Source organism: Protopterus annectens, chromosome 6.part1 (assembly GCF_019279795.1).
Source record: "Protopterus annectens isolate FY-2018-M chromosome 6.part1, PAN1.0, whole genome shotgun sequence".
In the NCBI taxonomy this organism is placed as follows: Eukaryota; Metazoa; Chordata; order Ceratodontiformes; family Protopteridae; genus Protopterus; species Protopterus annectens.
The window spans coordinates 271,812,214-271,832,599 of record NC_056738.1 but is presented as its reverse complement, the minus strand read 5'-3'; the positions used below and the strand labels follow the sequence as shown (position 1 = coordinate 271,832,599).

Below are 20,386 nucleotides of genomic sequence, written 5' to 3'. Positions count from 1 at the left end.
TCTAAGACCAATATTAGACCTTTCACTCTTGAACCTGGCAGTTCCCAAGGAGAAGTTCCGAATGGTTACCTTACAGTCCATTCTCCCCCTTCTGGGAGAAAATCACTGGATGTGCTCTATAGACCTCAAGGATGTGTACTACCATATCCTAATGGACAGACGCTCCAGGAGGTTTCTCCGCTTCCGGCTGGGAGCCAGTCACTACCAATTCCGGGTCTTTCCATTTGGTCTCACCACAGCCCCCAGGGTGTTCACCAAAGTATTAGCAGTGGTAGCGGCCCACCTGAGGCTTCAGGGGGTACAGGTCTTCCCTTACCTGGACGACTGGCTCCTCACCGCCCCAACAAGGCATCTACTGTTATTGGCGCGAGATTCCTTTCTCCATCTAGCTCCCCGTCTGGGCATCACAATAAATGCAGAAAAGTCCAACCTAGCCCCTACGCAGCTCATAGATTTTATAGGTGCCAGGTTAGACACGAGACAGTTAAGAGCCTTCCTCACTGTGGACAGAATTCAGAATCTGCAGCTCCAGGTGCGGGCCATCCTCCACTCCAGCTCAGTTCTGGCGGAGTTGGTCCTGAGGGCTCTAGGGTCCATGGCAGCAGCGATAGCTCTTCTTCCTCTCGCCAGGTTCAATATGCGGGTCCTTCAATGGACACTCCTAGTTCAGTGGTCTTATCTTGCTCTTCCTAAGCATCATCCCATTGCGATCAGCAAGGCTTGCAAGCGGTCCCTCCTGTGGTGGCTTCACTCACAACATCTCCACGGAGGCCGCTCCTTTTGTGCTTCTCCCCCTCTCGCCATGGTGACCACGGACGCCTCCCGCCTCGGGTGGGGGGGGGCATTTTGCAGGCCGGACCGTCCAAGGCACGTGAAACGATTCAGAGACCTTACTGCATATCAATGTTCTAGAGATGAGAGCAGTGCTCTTGGCATTGCAAGCACTACAGGTCCTTCTCCCTTTGGGAACTATTGCAATTCAGTCGGACAACATGTCTGTCGTCTGGTATATCAACAAACAGGGGGGAACCAGGTCTTACCATCTTTGTCGAGAAGCCATGAGAGTGTGGGAATGGGCAATCTCCACCAACCGCTTTCTCATCGCAATGCATATTCTGGGTCGGTCCAACATCCTTGCGGACAAACTCAGTCGCACCATTCTCTCCCCTTACGAGTGGTCTCTCAATGCTCAGGTAGTGAAATGCATCTTCGCACGGTGGGGAACTCCTTGTTGCGATCTCTTTGCGTCTCCCTCAAACACCAAGTGCGACAGTTTTTTCGCTCTAATCCCTCCTCCCGGAGATACCCCAAGAGATGCTCTGGTGCATGCTTGGCCCCCCGGTCTTCTTTATGCTTACCCCTTGCCTCTGATGCTCCAAGTTCTTCAGAAAGCCTCTCGGTTGGGGTGCAGAATGATTCTCATTGCCCCATACTGGCCTCGACAGATCTGGTTCCCTTCCTAAGGTCTCACTCGGTGAATCCTCCTTGGATTCTAGATCCCATTCGGATCTGATATCTCACCCATCCCATCTATCAACCCGAATCTGGACAACCTGAAGCTGACTGCTTGGCTGCTCCAGTTCCACTCTAATCAGGACTTCTGGTATTTCGTCTCCAGTTAAGGCCATCCTGGTAGCGGCTCATAAACCATCTACCAGGAAAGTTTACCGCAGCAAGTGGAACCGATTCTCCATTTGGGCGGGCGGCAAGGTCTAGACCCTTCACAGTTCCCCTTCCTCAGGTGCTTGACTTCCTAACCACTCTTTTTAACAATGGTGCCAGCAGTTCTACGGTCAAAGTGCAACTTGCGGCAATTTCTCACTATCATATTGGTCAAGACTCCAGTCCTCTGATGTCTGCCAAATTGAGTAAGATTTTTCTAAAAGGTACTTTTCTCCTCAGACCCCCTGTGAAGCAAGTGGTTCCTCCTTGGGACCTATCATTAGTTCTTCAGGCCTTGACCACTCCCCCCTTCGAACCTGCGGCTACGGTGGATTTAAAATTTTTATCTTTCAAGATGGCCTTTTTAGTAGCCATTACCTCGGCCAAAAGAGTTTCAGAACTTCAAGCCTTATCCGTTAAGCCTCCTTACTTGGTCTTTCATCCGGACCGTGTATACCTCAGGACCAACCCGTCCTTTCTTCCTAAGGTAGCTTCTGAAGCAAATATTAATCAGTCCATTAACCTCCCTGTTTTCTTTCCTAAATATCAAAACAAAGGTGAATACAAGCTACATTCCTTAGATGTTCACAGGCAACTTAGATTTTATCTGAACAGGACAGCTGGTCATAGGCAATCCGACCAGTTGTTTATTTCCTTTGCTAAATTCAGTTTGGGTAAACCAATTTCCAAAGTCTCCTTATCACGCTGGATTTCGCAGTGCATCTTATTGGCTTATCAAGCTTCTGGAAGGCCTGCGGAGGAGTACATGCCCATTCAACCCGGTCAGTTTCTACTTCAGCGGCCTTTAAAGCTAGGATTCCTCTGGATGACATTTGTTCAGCAGCCACTTGGGCTTCATCTCATACCTTTATTTCCCACTACAAGTTGGATATTACATCTAGAGGTAGAGCATCCTTTGGCTTCCATGATGGCCGCCCAAGATTCAGGTAGCTGGGGACTCTGTCCCACAGGTTGCAGACAAATGAATCTCCTACTTCAGATTTAGAAGTTATGTACTCACCATAACGTTCCATCTGAGTAGGTGTATTCATTTGTCTGCAACCATCCCGCCCTCCTATCCCCCTGGCCTTGTCAGTTTCCTGCAAAGTACGTGTTACCCTTTCTAGGGTATGCGGATTTATGGCAAACTTGATCTGAGGTCATGTAGGGAGAGCAGGGCATTATGGGTGAGGGGAGGAGTTGAGAGCTCGGATCCATAGCTGGAAAACCATGCCGGTTCGGATCCGATATCGGATCCATAACCCACAGGTTGCAGACAAATGAATACACCTACTCAGATGGAACGTTATGGTGAGTACATAACTTCTAATTAGTGTGACTTGGAGATTGGAGGATGTAGCAGGACAAAAGGAAAATATTTGCTGGCCCTTGTATGAGGTGGAGGTAAATACAGTGTTGTTGGATTGTGCTTTTTGTTATCTGAGAGGCAACTGCCTATAAGAAATGAGTGTTGAATTGGGTTGATGTGCTGTCTATTTGAAAAAGTGAAGAAGGGGCTGGTTGAGAGATCTGGCCAGGATACAGTTGGTGACTGACAGATGAACAGAAGAGTTTAGGATTATTTTGAGTAGAGTTCTGGAGGTCTGTGTACAATGCCTTCTTATCTTGTTTTACTTTGCAACTTTCATTTTCTAAGGTATTTCAAGTTTAGTTCAGTTTTACTAGATCAGGAGAGGCCCCAGCCAAGACCCCTTTTGTACCCCTCTTAGAATCTGATCCAGCACTATATGACCTAGGCAGTTGTCCAGGGCCTGCTGACTGACCACTGGCTGGGGGAGGCACTGGCCATGGGATGCCACAGCATTTTATTTTAATTAACAAATCTCACATTTCTTCTTTAAAGATGCACTATGCTTCATGCAGGCACACTTAACTTTCCCCTTCCCTTCAGGACACACACATTTAACTTTCTCCTTCTCTTCCATTGCTATTCACTTAGAATTCAAATGTGGAACAACTCTCTTGGAATTCAACTCCAGTACATTCTTACGATAACTGGCATCCGTTGTTGCTCGACCAGAATGCAAGTGTATAGAGAAAGTTGCATGTGTGTGTGTGTGTGTGTGTGTGTGTGTGTGTGTGTGTGTGTGTGTGTGTGTGTGTGTGTGTGTGTGTGTGCGTGTGTGTGTAATATCCCTAGTTCAGCTGACAGGTTACTTAATTAACTTGCTTAGGCTCAAACCCTGTACATTAATTACAAGGGAACAGAGCCTGAATCTGCTACACCAACTACTAGACCACTCAATTATCAGGTGTGCATATTCAAGCAATGTGGGTTTTGTTGTGTTTTTAAAAAATATGAGTTTCATTGAATTTTCAAGAAACTGGGTTTCAGTACATTTAAGTTTCAAGGGAAAAGAAGTTTACTGTTGCTCATGCTATGTCTATCTTCAATGTGCAACTGTTTTGTTTAGCAAATGGTCATCAGTTTTTGTACTATAGAATTTTAAACCACTGTTAGTAGTAAAACAGGTAACATACTTGCCTTTGGTGCAGAAGGCTGTGGGTTGTACTCCCATACCATGTAGATGGATTGGCGGTAATGCAATGCCTTTTAATGGGGGGGGGGGGGCTGGGGGCTCTGCACTCCTGAGTGTGGCCTCCTTTAGATGAGATGCCTGATAACTATGAACCTGTTGTTGGTTTTCAAGCCATTTCCCTATTGCAATATTATCATCTTACCAGTTTTTTAATGTAACATAGGCAATTTAATCTTCAAGAGCAGCAGGCACTGAATTTGTACATGAAAAACTGAAATGTAAAATTGTTTGCCAGCAGCAACCTCTTCATTAGTTACAGATTTCTTTAATGTGGAATTATTGAAATGACTTTTACTTCTGCAGAGATTGTGCATATGTACTGATATTGGTGGATTATAATGACATAAGCTTGGGTGGCCATTTATGGTTGAAATGTTCTGAAATGGGTAGTTTCATCATTATTGGTTCATATGTTTTGTTTTATTGCTTACTAGAAAAATGTTTGAAACTACAAATTTAAAACATACTCTAACAAGTGGTACTGTTTTATACATGGAATATAGTTTAATACAATTTGTATAGTGAATGGAAGAGCATATACATGTATGCTTGTGCCTAAAGTAAGTGCAAGGGGACTTTGGATTGAAAACTGACCAAAAGTAAACCTAATCCAACTCTGGCCAGATATGCATTTTCTTTGAATGTGGGTTCAACGCTGTTTCAATGAATGTGAGTTTCAAGGACAGAGAAGTTTACTCTTCATGGTAAGTCTATTTTCATTGTGAGACTTTATTGTCTTGTTTAGCAAATGACTATCAGTGTTTGTGCTATAAAATTTGAAATAAAAGTTTAAATTGAATCCAATTATCTGTAATCATTGTAGAAGTAAAGCAAATACTATGCACACTGACAGGTTTGAGCAGTGTTTATGGTAACTGGGGAGAAATCCGCAAATAATGAGATAGTGGAATGGATGTCATGGGGAGGTGGTGTCTGCTGTTGGAGGGTCGATCCCTTAACCTGCCTAGGGACCCATTTGGCCATGAGCTGACTCTGACCCTTCTACTTGCAATTTTCCATTCAGGGAGGGTACCAGTAAATTTGGGATCTGTTGATTAACCAATTTACAATACAGTGGACAGTTCAGAGGTTTACATTTATTATGTCAAATTTTTCAGTAATGCCAGTATCGGGGATAGTGTCAAAAATCTTGCCAGGTCTAGTTATACAGTCTGCATACAATGATCACTATATACATCCTCTATAGCCTTTTCATGAATATTGGAATCAGGAAACGGATAGTAGACAAGACCTGCCCTTCACAAAACTAAATTTAATGGGGACTAGTTCAGTTAAGTTGTCTTGGTCTGGATAAATGAGTTCTGCTACAAGGTTGATAGAGTTGATTATAATTACCCAGGTCTATAGATAGGCTGCTGTTATGTACAGGAGTCACAGTAGCTGTTCTCCTGGCATCAGACACAAACTCTGTAGATAGGCTGAGGTTGAATAGTTGAACAATTTATGCAGATGCTCAGATAGTACATACTTCTCACTGGTGAGACACATCTTGGTATATTGTCTGGTCCAATGGAAGTATTAATTTTAGCCTTTGACAAGGATTCCTTGGTTAAAAATGTGATTTCTGGAAAGGCTACATTTTCAGGGATAGTGGGGGTAACAACTATTGTAAGCAGGTTAAAGTTAACACTAAATGTGTCAGCTGACACATTAACGATATCCTTGATAATGGAATTTGTGATGGTATTAATGATAAACTCAGTGCATTGCTGGACATTATTACTTACTTTTCTGGCCTAACTGAATAAAGATTTGTAGTGTCCTTTGGTATCTGTAACAACCTTAATCTCATACTCTGCTTTACATTTTCTAATAGAGGCCTCAGGCTGCTTGCTGGTATATTTTAGCATGGTCCTCATGTAGCAGAATGGGGATTTCTTACACCTTTTCCTTATTTATTTTTTGCTTGGTAAACAGTTTATTAATATGGATACTCCACCTGAGAAGTTTATTCCTGAATTTACCATTGTATTTAGGGTGGCTGGGAAGAGTCTTTTTTATGCAGTTGTTTAGATGCTGCCTAAGTCATGGGTTTATAGTTGATAAAGTTCATAAGTAAATATTAGGCTGTCTGCAGACTATTGCAAGCCTAGCCAATAACCAAAGGGCAGAATCAAACACTGTACCTTGTTTTCCTGAGGTTAAGACCTTAACCATTATGCCAACCCCCACCTAAATGGAGGTGGAGGTGAATATGGAACCCTTCTCAGTTGTGTCTATTTTGTTAGTGTTGTTGGAATTTTACACAGGCCTTCTACAAGCTGAAGTAGGTTTGCCCTTGATAAGTTCCTAAATATATTTTTGTTTGCTGGTGGAATGATACCCCTAGGTCTGTCAAAGAGATGGGAAGAAACCAGATTGGAGACAGAGAGCCTATGCAGCCACAGGAACAATATGAAAACTACATACTTACACACACATAGATAAACAAATACACACAAGTGCATATATAAGCACACATGCAAACACATAATGCAATCTCACACAGACACACACAAAGAGTTTAGGTTTGGACTGAAATTTGGACCTTGGAGTTTACAAGAAAAAAAATGAACAACAGAACTCAACAAGAAGATCCCAGGCTGATTATTTAAACTGATAGACAAAAGGTTTAATTTGTTACAGATAAAGCGAATCAGTAGAGCAGCTTCAGATTTTCTCTACATTTTTTGCTGCACACTTCCCATGCAGTTACAATACTATCTGACAGTTACTGATTGTCAGACATACATGTATGGAACCTCTGTCTAGTCAACATTCTGCTGGTACATGCTCTAATGGAATACTACTGCTAGTACATGCTCTAATGGAATACTCTAATTGAATACTACAGTAGAACATTCTGCTGGTACATGCTCTAATGGAATACTACAGTCAAACATTCTGCTGATACATGCTCTAATGGAATACTACAGTAGAACATTCTGCTAGTACATGCTCTAATTGAACACTACAGTCAAACATTCTGGTACATGCTCTAATGGAATATTACAGTAGAACATTCTGCCTGTACATGCTCTAATGGAATACTACAGTTGAACATTCTGCTGGTACATGCTCTAATGGAATACTACAGTTGAACATTCTGCTGGTACATGCATAATGGAATACTACAGTTGAACATTCTGCTGGTACATGCTCTAATGGAATACTGCAGTCAAACTTTCTGCTGGTACATGAACATTCTGCTGGAACATGCTGTAATGGAATACTACAGTTGAACATTCTGCTAGTACATGATCTAATAGAATGCTACAGTCTAACACTCTGCTAGTATATGTTTGAATGGAATACTACAATTGAAAATTCTGCTGGTACATGCTCCAGTGGAATACTACAGTTGAACATTCTGCTGGTACCTGCTCTGATGGAATACTGCAGTCAAACATTCTGCTGGTACATGCTCTAATGAAATATTACAGTAGAACATTCTGCTGGTACATGCTCTAATGGAAAACTACAGTTTAACACTCTGCTGATACATGTTCTAATGGAATACTACAGCCGAACATTCTGCTGGAACATGCTGTAATGGAATACTACAGTTGAACATTCTGCTGGTACCTGCTCTAATGGAATACTGCAGTCAAACATTCTGCTGGTACATGCTGTAATGGAATATTGCAGTAGAACATTCGTTGGTACATACTCTAATGGAATACTACAGTTTAACACTCTTAGTACATGTTCTAATGGAATACTACAGTCAATCATTCTGGAGGTACATGTTCTAATGGCATACTACAGTCAAACATTCTGCTGGTACATACTCTAATGTAACTCTACAGTCGAACACTCTGCTGGTACATATTCTAATGGAATACTGCAGTCAAACATTCTGCTGGTACATGCTCTAATGGAATACTGCAGTAGAACATTCACTAGTACATGTTCTAATGGAATACTACAGTTAAACATACTACTGGTACATGCTCTAATGGAATACTGCAATCGTACATTCTGGTGGTACATGCTCTAATGGAATACTGCAGTCGAACATTCTGCTGGTACATGCTCTAATGGAATACTGCAGTAGAACATTCTGCCTGTACATGCTCTAATGGAATACTACAGTTTAACACTCTGCTGGTACATGTTCTAATGGAATATTACAGTCAAACATTCTGCTGGTACATGCTCTAATGGAATACTGTAATAGAACATTCTGCTGGTACATGCTGTAAAGGAATACTACAATTTAACACTCTGCTGGCAGATGTTCTAATGGAATACTGCAGTCATACATTCTGCTGGTACATGCTCTAATGGAATACTGCAGTCTAACACACTCTGCTGGTACATGCTCTAATGGAATACTACAGTTGAACATTCTGCTGGTACATGCTCTAATGGCATATTACAGTCTAACATTCTGCTGGTACATGATCTAATAGAATACTACAGTCTAACACTCTGCTGGTACATGTTCTAATGGAATACTACAGCCAAACATTCTGCTGGTATATGCTGTAATGGAATACTACAGTTGAACATTCTGCTGGTACATGCTCTAATGGAATAACACTGCCGTACATTCTGATGGTACATCCTCTAATGGAATACTGCAGGTGAGCATTCTGCTAGTACATGCTGTAATGGAATACTGCAGTCAAACATTCTCCTAATACATGCGCTAATGAAATAATGCAATCAAAATTGTTTGACGTTGTCATTGTGTTTAGAGCAGTTAGCACTGAATGTAAATGGTGTAGTGTGCCTCTCTAGTCCTGCACCAGCAATAAGAAACCAATCAAGAAACTGTATTACTTCAACTCGGTGTGAGTGAATGGGGCTCTAGCCTGAAGGGTACACATAAAAGTGTGTGTTTTTGCAGGGAACAAATGACTTTCCCCCTCACACCCCTTTTATTGAGTCTAAGTAAATATATAGAGAATTTATATATTTTATTTTTTATTTAACATTTGTTTACCAGGAACGTCTGACTTGAAACAAAGTCAGTTTTCAGCAGAGGCCCAGTGAGAAATGCTCCAGATGCATGTCTTTGTAACATGGGAGGAAGCTGGAGTACATAGAGAAAAAACACACGTAAGCAGGGAGGACATGCAGACTCCAAACAGAAGGCACTCCAGCCGAGACAATTCTGATATCACACATTCACAGAAAGGGGACAGTGACTCTATGATCATGTAACCTTAATCCCTCTGTCCCTTACTTACATAATTTGCTGTGCACTTCTGTAACTGCATGCATAAAAAAACAATCCACCTTTTCCACCAGATATACCATGTGATCATTTGACAGTTTTGCCAGGATGGTCATTTAATGACACTTGATGAAAGTTCACTAGAAGAATGGAGGTAATGTCAGAATGGCTGAAAGCCATAATCTGCCAATGGTAATGAAGAGGTGGTTACATAATTTGTACAACTGAAGAGGACTTGATCATGAAATGTGTGTGAGAAGGAATCACATCTGAACTATGAACACTGCAAAAAACCCTGTAAGCTGCCTGACTAAACTTTGGCTAAATTAAATTCATTTTTTTCCTATCTGTAGCTATAAGGTCTGAGCGTTGATTCTGTAAAGTGTTGACTTACTGACATTGCATCTGGCTGCCAGCTTTTACTTATGGACTTTTTGTTGTGTGTCAGTCAGCTAAGGAAGGAAGACACCGACAAAGAAATAGTGGTAATCAGATAGTCAGAGTTGTTGAGTGGGTCACAAGATGAGAACTGAGGTTAAGTGTATGCTGGAAAGTAACTACAGTATTGGAGGAATGCGAATAAATGGGTAGTAAAGATATAATGAAGACAAAAGAGTAGCTGAAGAAAACGTTTTGGATGAAAAGCAGTAGGAAGTGCTCTAACGGGAAAGATTACCAAGGAGTAAGAGATGCAGCTGAAAGTAGCGGAAAAGCATAGTGTGCACCAGCTGTAGCAAGTATAAAAGATGCTCCAGGAAGTAATACAGTACTGAAGTGGTGAAGATTGCAGGGTGGTCATATGAGCGTGAAAGACAAAACTGAAGCTAAGGCTTTTTCTGTAACAGGGGGCAAAGAAACCTCTAAGAATTGGGCAGCTTATTACAAAAAGAGACACACTGATACACACTAACAATTTTCCGAAGTATGTCATTAGAAACATTGTTATGGAAGCGGTTAGAAAATAGTAAATTACTACTGCATTAATGGAAACCCTGCTTCAATTCACAGTATCATCCTATCTGCCACTATAACCCAGACAAACTCTATAAATAGAGTAATATATACCTTCATATTAGATGGAATTCTCCTTTGTTAGAGTGACTTCTACTATGTTGTTATATTTTGCAAGCTAGGTATTGTATTAAAAGGAATCTGTAAATTAAGTAAGATGTAAGGATGTCAGAACAGCTAAAGTAAAAGAAGAGTAGTAAGGAGGAGCAGAGAGTGATAACGGAATGCATATGCAATGAGAGAGTGGTATGGCCAGTGTGAGCATTTTCTGTCTCACTGTGTATGAAAATGGAAGTCAGTATATAGCTCACAGGAAATGCTAGCATTCACAAATGGTAAAATTGTTGTATGCCACTGTCATATATTATACAGGGTTTTGAATTAATTTTGTTTATTTTGTTAGTTGCCTGGCTGGGATTATTTAGGTCTGTTCATTAATCTTGTTTATTTACTTTTCAGGTGTCTGACTAGTATCTCATCTGAAGAAACTATAAATCAAGTGGAAAAAACACTTGATGTTTGTTGCTGTCTTTGCATTCTCTGAATGTGTGAATAACGAAGGAATATTTGCAATTTTTCACTTCAGTTCCACAAAATTTCATTATCAAATGAAGAAGAGTCTATGACATCAAATCTTTGTAGTTAAAGAATTACAGAGACCTAGTATTCATTGTATTCACATCTGCTGTTGTGTTTTTATTTTATACATTGAAAATTCTTGCATAAAGTAATACATTTAAAGATCAAGTTGGAAGGAGTGATCACAAGTGAGCAGAAGATTTAACCATTTTCCCAATAGCATCCTTGAACTTGCAATCGCTAACTTATCCCTAAACTAAACTTTTTATGCAGGCATTTCTTTTAAAATTTTACTTTTAAAACAAATTTGAATTAAGGAAATGGAAAGCTGAACATCTGCCAACACATTCTCAAAGCATTTTGATGATGTATTTTGGTGTCCAAACAGAAAGCAGCTAAGTTTTCTGCCTGTCTGAAGCCTCAGTGCTTCCCACCAATAAATAAATAAATAAATACTATGAAAGGGCAAAAGATTCCCATTTGTTAAATAATTGATAGTAATTAGTTTTCTGCCTAACTGATAATTAAATTAACAGCCTGACAGATAATTAATTACTTACAATTGCATAGCAATTTTTCAATTAAATAATTATGGAGTACTTCCATAATGATGTCAGTATGCCCTGGACAGACATACTGACTGAGACAGTATGATGGCAGACATGCCGTGTTCCATTTCCATAATTCACGGTTGTTTGGAAAGTTAAATTTTATAAGAAAAACCTGTAGAAAGAGTTTAGTTTAGGGATACATTAGCACTCTCAAGCACAAGAATGTGATCAGGAAAATGGTAAGTCTTCTGTTCATTTGTGATTGCTCCTTCAGACTTGAGTTTTTAAACTTGCTAAACACGTGATAGCTTTCTTGAAAGGCTGATTGCATGAAAAGTAAATGAAACATAGTGGCCATTGTCAACTCACCCATCTTGGGAGAGGGAGGTAGTTTGACTTGCTTTATTAAAAGCACTTACTGGATAGTAGGCGATTATCCTCATCAATGGGCCAAGAAAATTCACAGTGCAAGTAGGGAGCCACACAGCCAGGAAGGTTAGCATGTATGGTAGCAAGCATACCCCACCTATGAAGCTGCTAAACAGGGAGGGAAGTTAGCTCAGTACATGTGATATACATGTTAGCCTATTCCTCCACACCTAATCTTGTTGGGATGAGTGGATTAGGCTCTCACAATGGTCAGGAAGAGAATAGGCATGGCTCTCACTCTTCAGTGGATGAGTAAATTGGTGTGGCTCTCACTCCTCATTGCAGGAGTAAATGAACTGATGGGTTACTGGTAGGAGAGCTGTTAGGTAGATGTGCTGGGGATTTGTGTAACAGATAAAGTATCACAGTTAAGTAACCCATTTTAGTTACTCATGGAGGAAAAGATTGCTTCACCTTTATTAATCCAGCTTTGACGGAACTAGGGAATAAAATGGAGTAGATTTTTTTTTTAACTTTTGAATGCTTTTAGTCAAGTATGCATTTTATGGTGCCCAGTTCCTTGCTGTGTCCTGAAATGTTGTTAGTAAGCTTTACATATAATTTCACTACTACATGATACCTTGCATTACCGTTGATAACAATACTACCTGATACTTTAGAAATTAGTAATGCATGTTTCCCAAAGAAAGGACAAAATGTATCAGCTTGGAAGCAGATTGCAAAGATCATGGCTAAAATGATCCCAATGACTACTACTACCTTAAAAATCCCATAGTTTTTTGACTCTTCCACTGGGAACAAATGGGTTAATCACTGGGTTGTCAGTCACAGTGTATTGCATTGCACTATCATATGTTATTTAGCATTAGATGACCAATTACAAAGTGAATGTCTATTTATAGTTTCATATATAAGAAATGCTGTATCCTTAAACCTGCACTTTTCAATACAAATGTATATCGACTGTTACAGTTTAGTACAACACTTCTTTTCTTTAGTAGAATTGTTTGGTATTACAATAGCATTGGTTGTTGTCAAAGGAAAAAACTTCAAAGACCAATACACTTAAGGTTCAGTTAAGGCACTTTAATTTACTTGCAGCAAGGAGACAAAAACATGCAAATACAAGGATTTGTCTAACTACTAACAGAAAGTATGTTCATTCTTATACTGTTGTACAAGACATGGCCTTCTAAGCTGACGTAATCAAACACAACTTTAAGCATTGTTCTACAGCAGGTGTTACTTCAGATTTTCTGCTGACACAACTAGATTTGTGAGAAACTTTTTACAAAAACAACCTGGCCTTGGTGACCAGTACTTCATTTACAAGCGTCTATTGTAAACTGTTATTTTTCAAGCTACTTTTATAATACAGATACAAGTGAATGCTGATTGCAGTTTATATTTTCAAGCAGGCTTTGTCCTAATTATCTATTACTTCTACAGCTGTGTATGTTCTCATAGCACAGCGGAACTTCCTGTCTAAGTTTCATATAAGCAGTATTGTTCTATTCATTATTTTCCTAACGCAAGCAGAAATCATCTGCTTCTCAGTAAATTTCCAAGGCAGAAGCAAGATTTAGCTGACAGTACAAGGTCAAAAGGCAACTGCAGTTTGTACAGATTTGTGCAGTATGAAATAGAATAAATGTGTTATCTCTTTTAGGCTCTGAATGCACTAAGCATATTACTAATACACACATTAATACATATTTTTCTAACATTTCGATCCTATTAATACTTTTATTCTACTTTCAAAAAATAAGCATAAACAGTTTGTTTTTTTCTCCTAACCTCTTCCACTCAGGATTTGCAGTTAAGAGAGTCATTCAGTTTAAACTTATGAAAGCATTTTCAGTCTTTTAACAGTTCTTCAAACTCAGTACTTTGATATAAGGTTTCAGAAACTGACATGTCTATAAGATCTTTAATCAGTCTTTTCATGCAGGGGATACTACAACAAACACATACTCCCAGTAGGAGCATACCTACACAAATGGCAATCAGGATGTTCATTAGGATGGTTCCCCACCCCCCAAACCATTTCTGGAAAAAGTCCATCAGTGGGTTTGGGCCTGGTTTGGTCATGGCTGACACTTGCTGACTCACCTCAAGATGATTGTCTATCTCATGTTTATGGTCAGGAATATATGAACAGCATTCTTCTTGGATTAAAGTGCACGTACCACCCCTCGCCGCTAGGGTGAAGTCGAGAGCCATGCGGTTTTGGAGCACTACAGTTCTCATAGCATTCAGTTCATCAGTCACCAATTCAAGAGCAGAAAAAGTCGCGTTGCTCATTACTTCGAGAAGTTTCAACAGTTTTCTCAGCTCCCAGATTGATTTCACTGCTCCATATGCTGGTGATATGCCCGCCCACGATATAACACTATCACTCAAGTCCATGTGTGTCAGTCCTCTGCCGAGGGAATGATGATCTTTCAAACGTGCATTGATTCGTCCCACAGGATTCTCAGGTTTCTTGACGACCTCTCGGACATTTCAAATTTTCCCATGAGGCAAAACTGCAGTGTGTCGTATGGCCGGAACCAAGTAACCCAAAAAACAACTGCCGGACCAATTCTCAGGTAACCATTTGTATGCCTTTCTACCACACACAAAATAACAATCCTCTACTTTAGTAGTAACCTTGCTATGAATGTACACTCGCCCTGCATGAAACATTTTTCTATCAATTATAGACAGCTGTTTATAAAGAACAGAATTATGTTTTACTTCAAGTGTTTTGTGCATCAATCCAAGAAATGAATCATAGTTTGTATTACAATAAGGATCTACTTTGTTTCCTTTAGTATAACATCTATAAGGAACAGTCACATTGCAATTGCTCCAACCCACCTGAACAGTATCATTTTTATAAAAACACACAGTTCCCTTTTGTGGAACAGACAAGTGCAATGCTATTTTATGCTGTGCTGTAATGGTTGAGGTATCATAAATCAAGTTCTCCCAGGTCTCATTGACCCCTAGGGGGACTGTAGTCATTAATAATCCCCCCGTATGCTGTTGGCAATGCTGTGCAAATCCAGCAATTCGAAACATTAAAAGTCTCAGCATACACATATTTAATTGCCTGGTAAGTGTTAAAGTTTGGATGCCAGTTTATGAGTAACGCTTCACGTTTATTCAATTCCATCTGTGTGGCTGGGAAAAGAAAAGGCCACAGCAAAAAGATTATTGTCACTAGTACAGTTAACAGGATGATTATGCAATACTTCTGAGGAAAGGGTTGTTCTGCATTCCTGTTTCTCCTTGGCTCTATCATTTTTACTCTTGGCATGTGACAAGATTTTTGTCTAGTTCAAAGTCTTTAACTAATTTACAGTGCGTCAGGTGGATGCAAGAGGCACGCTCCATGATCTTGACTGCAGTGGGTGTTGATAAAAGCACTTGATATGGACCTTCCCACTTTGGAGATGCCCAGTTTTTCTTTTTGACCACCTTCAGCCAAATCCAGATTCCTGGGGGCACTGCCACTTCCAATGGTCTGGTTCGTTCTTTATCTGAAACAGAATTTAACTGCAACAAATGTTTAGAATTTAATAACTTACACATATACTCTTCCTGGTCTGCGGGCATGATAGATTTCCACTGAGGTATATAATAAGCCCTTCCAAAGAGCTTTTCAAAAGGAGTCAATCCTTTTGCATTTGGAACAGTTTTCATGCTCAAAAGTGCCAGGGGCAGACAGTACATCCAATTTCTCTGTGTTTCTGATATTAACTTACTTAGCTTACTTTTTAAAATCCCATTATGCCTCTCTACTAGCCCTGCTGACTGAGGGTGATACGCACAATGATTCTTTAAAGAAATTCCGAAATATTTACTTAGCTGTTGTATGGTCTGATTCACGAAGTGCGTGCCATTGTTACTGTAGATCCTTTCCGGAATGCCGAATCTAGGGATGATTTCTTTGACAAGGATTTTGGCTACTGTTGTAGCATCTGGATTTTTAGTCGGAAAGGCTTCCACCCATCTGGAAAACATATCTACAATGACAAGACAATACTTATTATTTTCACATTTATTCAACTCTATGAAATCCATACAGATAGTATGAAACGGATACGGTGGTGTAGGGAAACTCCTTTGCTTGGGCTTTAGCTCCCCTTGTGCATGATGTTTATTACAGGTGTGACATAACAAACGGAATTTTTTAGAGTAATTTGAGAAGCCATATGTTGTGAACACTTGGTTTACCAGCTGTACCACCCCCCCTGTTGAGACATGGCTCTGCACATGGCTCAACAAAGCTGCATATCTAAACAAATTAGATGGCAATATAGGTTTCCTTTCTTTGGTGATGTACAGCCCCTTTTCAAGAATTGCTCCTCGTTTTACCCATCTTTGTTTTTCAGCTTTTGTAGTAAGTGTATGTATTGTTTTTAACATTTCTAAGTCTAAAATCTCAGAGGGTTGTAATTCCTCATTCAAAAGAAATACTTCTGAAGCTGCCTGCTTTGCAGCTGTATCAGCTCTCACATTACCTTTTGAAATACTACCCTGTTGCTTGGTATGAGCTATGCATTTACAAATAGCTACTTTCTGAGGTAACTGAATAGATTCTAAAAGATCTAAAATAAACTGTGCATAATTAATCGGTTTGCCAGTAGATGTTATCATTCCTCGATTTTTCCACTGTTGCGCAAAAACATGTACAGTAGAAAAAGCGTACTGGTTGTCAGTAAAAATGTTCACACATTTACCCTTTGCTAAGGTACATGCCCCTGTCAAGGCAATCAATTCTGCTGCTTGTGCAGATAAACTGTGTGGTAAAGATTTCACTTCTATAATGTCTGTGTCAGAAACTACTGCATATCCTACTAGGTTCTGTCCTGCAGGATCCCTTTTGCATGAGCCGTCCACATAGTATGTCACCTCGGCATCATCCAAGGGAACATCCGTAAGATCTTTTCTAGTCAGTGTCTTTTGCTCAATGACCTGCAGGCAGCTGTGTGGTGTGCCATCCGCAGGGGTTGGGAGCAATGTAGAAGGGTTCAAAGTTGTACATCATTCAATTGTCATGTGAGGTTGGCTCAACAATATAGTCATACAGGAAAGATGCCTAGCAGGGGAAAGATATGCTACCTTTTCTTGCAGTAAAATAATCGCAACTGCATGAGGCACTCTCAATGTGAGAGGGTGGAACAACACTACTGAGGCCGAAGCCTGTACTGCCACTGCAGCTGCAACTACTGCTTGTACACAGTGAGGTAAAGACCATGCCACTGGGTCCAGTTGTGATGAATAATAAGCAATAGGGCGTTGCTTGTCCCCATGCTGTTGTGTTAACACTGATGTCATATAACCTTGCTTACAATCTACAGTTTGGAAAAAACGTTTATGATAGTTTGGTAATCCCAAAACAAGTGAGGACGCTATTAACTGTTTCAGTTTGCAGAAGGCAGATTTTGCTTCTGGTGTCCATTGTAACAAATCCTGTGCTGCCATAGGTTTTTTTATAAATCAGGTTAGTCAGTGGTGCAGATTCCAAGGCATAGTTTGGAATCCAACTCCGACAAAAATTAGTCGTACCCAGGAAGGACATAATTTCCTTCTTGGTAGTGGGTTTTGGTGCTTGTAAAATTGCTATTTTTCTGTCCTCATCTAATGTCCTACCCTCCTTGGATATTACATATCTTAGGTATTTAACTTGTTTTTTCCAAAGCTGCAGTTTATTTTTGTTTACTTTATGTCCTTCAGCGGCTAAAAATTGTAATAGCGCTATAGTGTCTTCTTTACAATCTTGCTGGGTGGGGGACGCCAGCAGGATATCATCAACATAAAGCAAAATCTGACTACCTCTCGGTGGGGTAAACCCCGCCAAGTTGCTTGCCATTCCTTGTGAGAATATCATTGGACTTTCACAATACCCCTGTGGTAGTCGCGTATATGTATACATTTTCCCCTGAAATGTGAATACAAACCAATACTGGCTATCAGGGTGTATCGGTATCGAAAAGAACGCATTGCTGATGTCTACCACAGAAAAATATTTCTGTTGAGGTTTTAAATCATTCAACAGGGTGTGTGGGTCTGACACCGTAGGTGCCCTTGGTATTACTGTGTCATTTACAGCTTGTAAATCTTGGACCATACGCCACTACCCATTCGCTTTCTTAACAGGAAATAAGGGTGTGTTACATGGTGAATCAGGAGATTCCACCAGCACCCCTTCCTTAAGTAAAGCTGCTATAATAGGTTTGATTCCTACCTCTGCATCTTTTCTTAAGGGATACTGTCTTTTATGTGGTCTAAATGCTGACTTTGGCGTAATAGTAACTGGTCCCGCTGTATGAATAAGTCCTACATCTGATTTTCCTGTTGACCAGAGAGTTTCTGGTATATTCTGTAAGGCATTCTCTTCCTCCTTCAATAGGAGTGCTAATCAGCTGTCCTTGCTAGACTGCGAGTGTACAGCTGGGTGGGTCTGGGTTATCCAATTCAGCTTCTGCACTTGTATTCCTTGTTCTGACAGTTCTAACTCTGTCTGTTTCTCCCATCTCGTGACTTTTTCTCCCAAGTCTACCCATTTCATATTTTTGTCCTTAGTTAAGCTAACATGTGGTAATCGATTAGATTTGTAGAGTGCAAAGAAGTCCTGAGGCAATGAACAACTGACTACACTGTTCCCTTCTGTGTCCCAGTACAGATTACATAATACCAATCTGTTTGCACGATTTCTAAACAATTCTTGCTCATATTCGTTATCAGGTCCTGGTGTATTACGATAATACAGAGTGCAGTGCAACAAATGCTGTTTATCAATGTCAAGGGAGGGGAACTTGCTGATGACTACGTTCATCAACTCCTCGGTCACTGCCCCTGGACCAGTCGTAACCAAGTCCTGGCTGTACCAATAAAACATTCCATCCTCCGATTGCACTGCAAAGGTATCAATTTGTCACTGTGCTTCCATACCCTGCATAGTCGGAACTACTGCTATACCAAATAGCTGCATAAGGTCTCTGCCCAAGTGGTTTACTGGGCACTTTGCAGAAACAACAATTTTGCTTTTCTGGGTCAATCCTGAAACAGGATCAGTTATCACAATATTATGGGAGAGGGGCTCCCGATACAGCTGTCCATTAGCTGCTTTCATTAATATGTAATCAGGTGACTCTGAGTTCTCTGGAAGTTTGGAGGGATGTACCAGGGTCCGTGAGGCCCCTGAGTCACACAAAAATGTGACTTCCCTCCCTCCTACCAGGAGTGTGACTTCTGGTTTTGTGTCTGCTAAATAGAGCTCTAAGCTCAATAAAGCCAAATCCAATATTTCATTTTCTTTACTATCCATGACTTCTTGCACTTCCTCTATGTCTTCTGTCACATTCTCCACTCCCTCTATCACATACTCATTTGTCCCTTCTCTGCTATCCCCTTCTAGTGATTCCTGACTACCATATAGTCAGTCCTCACCCTCCTTATCCTCAGTGGTTGCCTTCTTATTTTTCTTGCAATCCCTTGCCAAGTGTCCTTTCTTACCACATTTAAAACATTCACCCCTTTTCTTTCGCCCTTCAAAGTCCTCTGATCATTGATCAGATTGTTTGTTTCCCTGGGCATTTTTCTTGCCCTTTTTCCTGGACTGTACTACATATACTTCTGCTCCATCTTCTACAGAAAATACTTGGGCTTTCTTTTTCTTTTTGCTATTGAAATGCCTTTTGGCATGCCTAGCATATTCAAGCAATGACTGTAATCTGCTTGTATGATGATCTACCATGTGTTTTGTAATGAAACTGCTTATGGGTGCAATACTGCCTTTCAAAAACGCATTCTTTAACTGCTGCTCATATGGGGAATCATGTGTTTGTTCTTCAGGAACCTGCATTCCACAATGGTTATTAAAACATTCTAACAGTCTGGCATAATACCTATCAACCTTCTTGTTGGATGCATTGATTAATGCAAGTCCAGTCTGCCCTGGGTTTCCATTTCTCAGAGAGTCGGTCTGTAAGACCTTTCATTCTGCTGTCTAACTCTGAGCTGCTATGTGGGAGGGGCCTGAGTGCAATATCACGGGGATTCCAGTCGCCACTAATCATGTGCCAATCTGGTCCCACAATTTGTATGACTACTTTTTCTACCTCTTCTCCATTTAGGTTATAACTTAACCTCATGCCTTGTATGTCTTCTAAGAACTTTCTAAAATTAACTTTTGGATGGGGAATTCCCTCAGTGGCTTTCCGGATGTCTTCCGGAGTCCAAGGTCTATACACTAGAATAGTTGGGTCCTGTCCTTCTTGCCCTCCCTGAGGATTAGGCACTTCTATAAGTGGGCATATTTCTTCTTCACTCATAAATTGTGAATTTCTACCCATTTGATATAACTCAATGTCCCCGTTTGAGTTTCCTGCCCATGTTCGAGACCTGGTCTCGACGGGATCTCTAATAAACGGTTTTGCTTTTGTAGTGTCTCT

At 40.4% G+C, this 20,386-nt stretch overlaps 1 protein-coding gene across 1 annotated transcript in view; it reads left to right on the top strand.

The window, feature by feature from the left end:
* The window catches only part of LOC122805507 (transient receptor potential cation channel subfamily M member 2-like), a 914,064-nt gene extending 902,970 nt beyond the window's left edge, over positions 1-11,094 (top strand). The window contains exon 27 of the mRNA XM_044075701.1: positions 10,879-11,094. The gene's annotated coding sequence lies outside the window, so the exon portion shown is untranslated. The remainder of the gene's footprint in view (positions 1-10,878) is intronic.
* Positions 11,095-20,386: the final 9,292 nt, after the last annotated feature.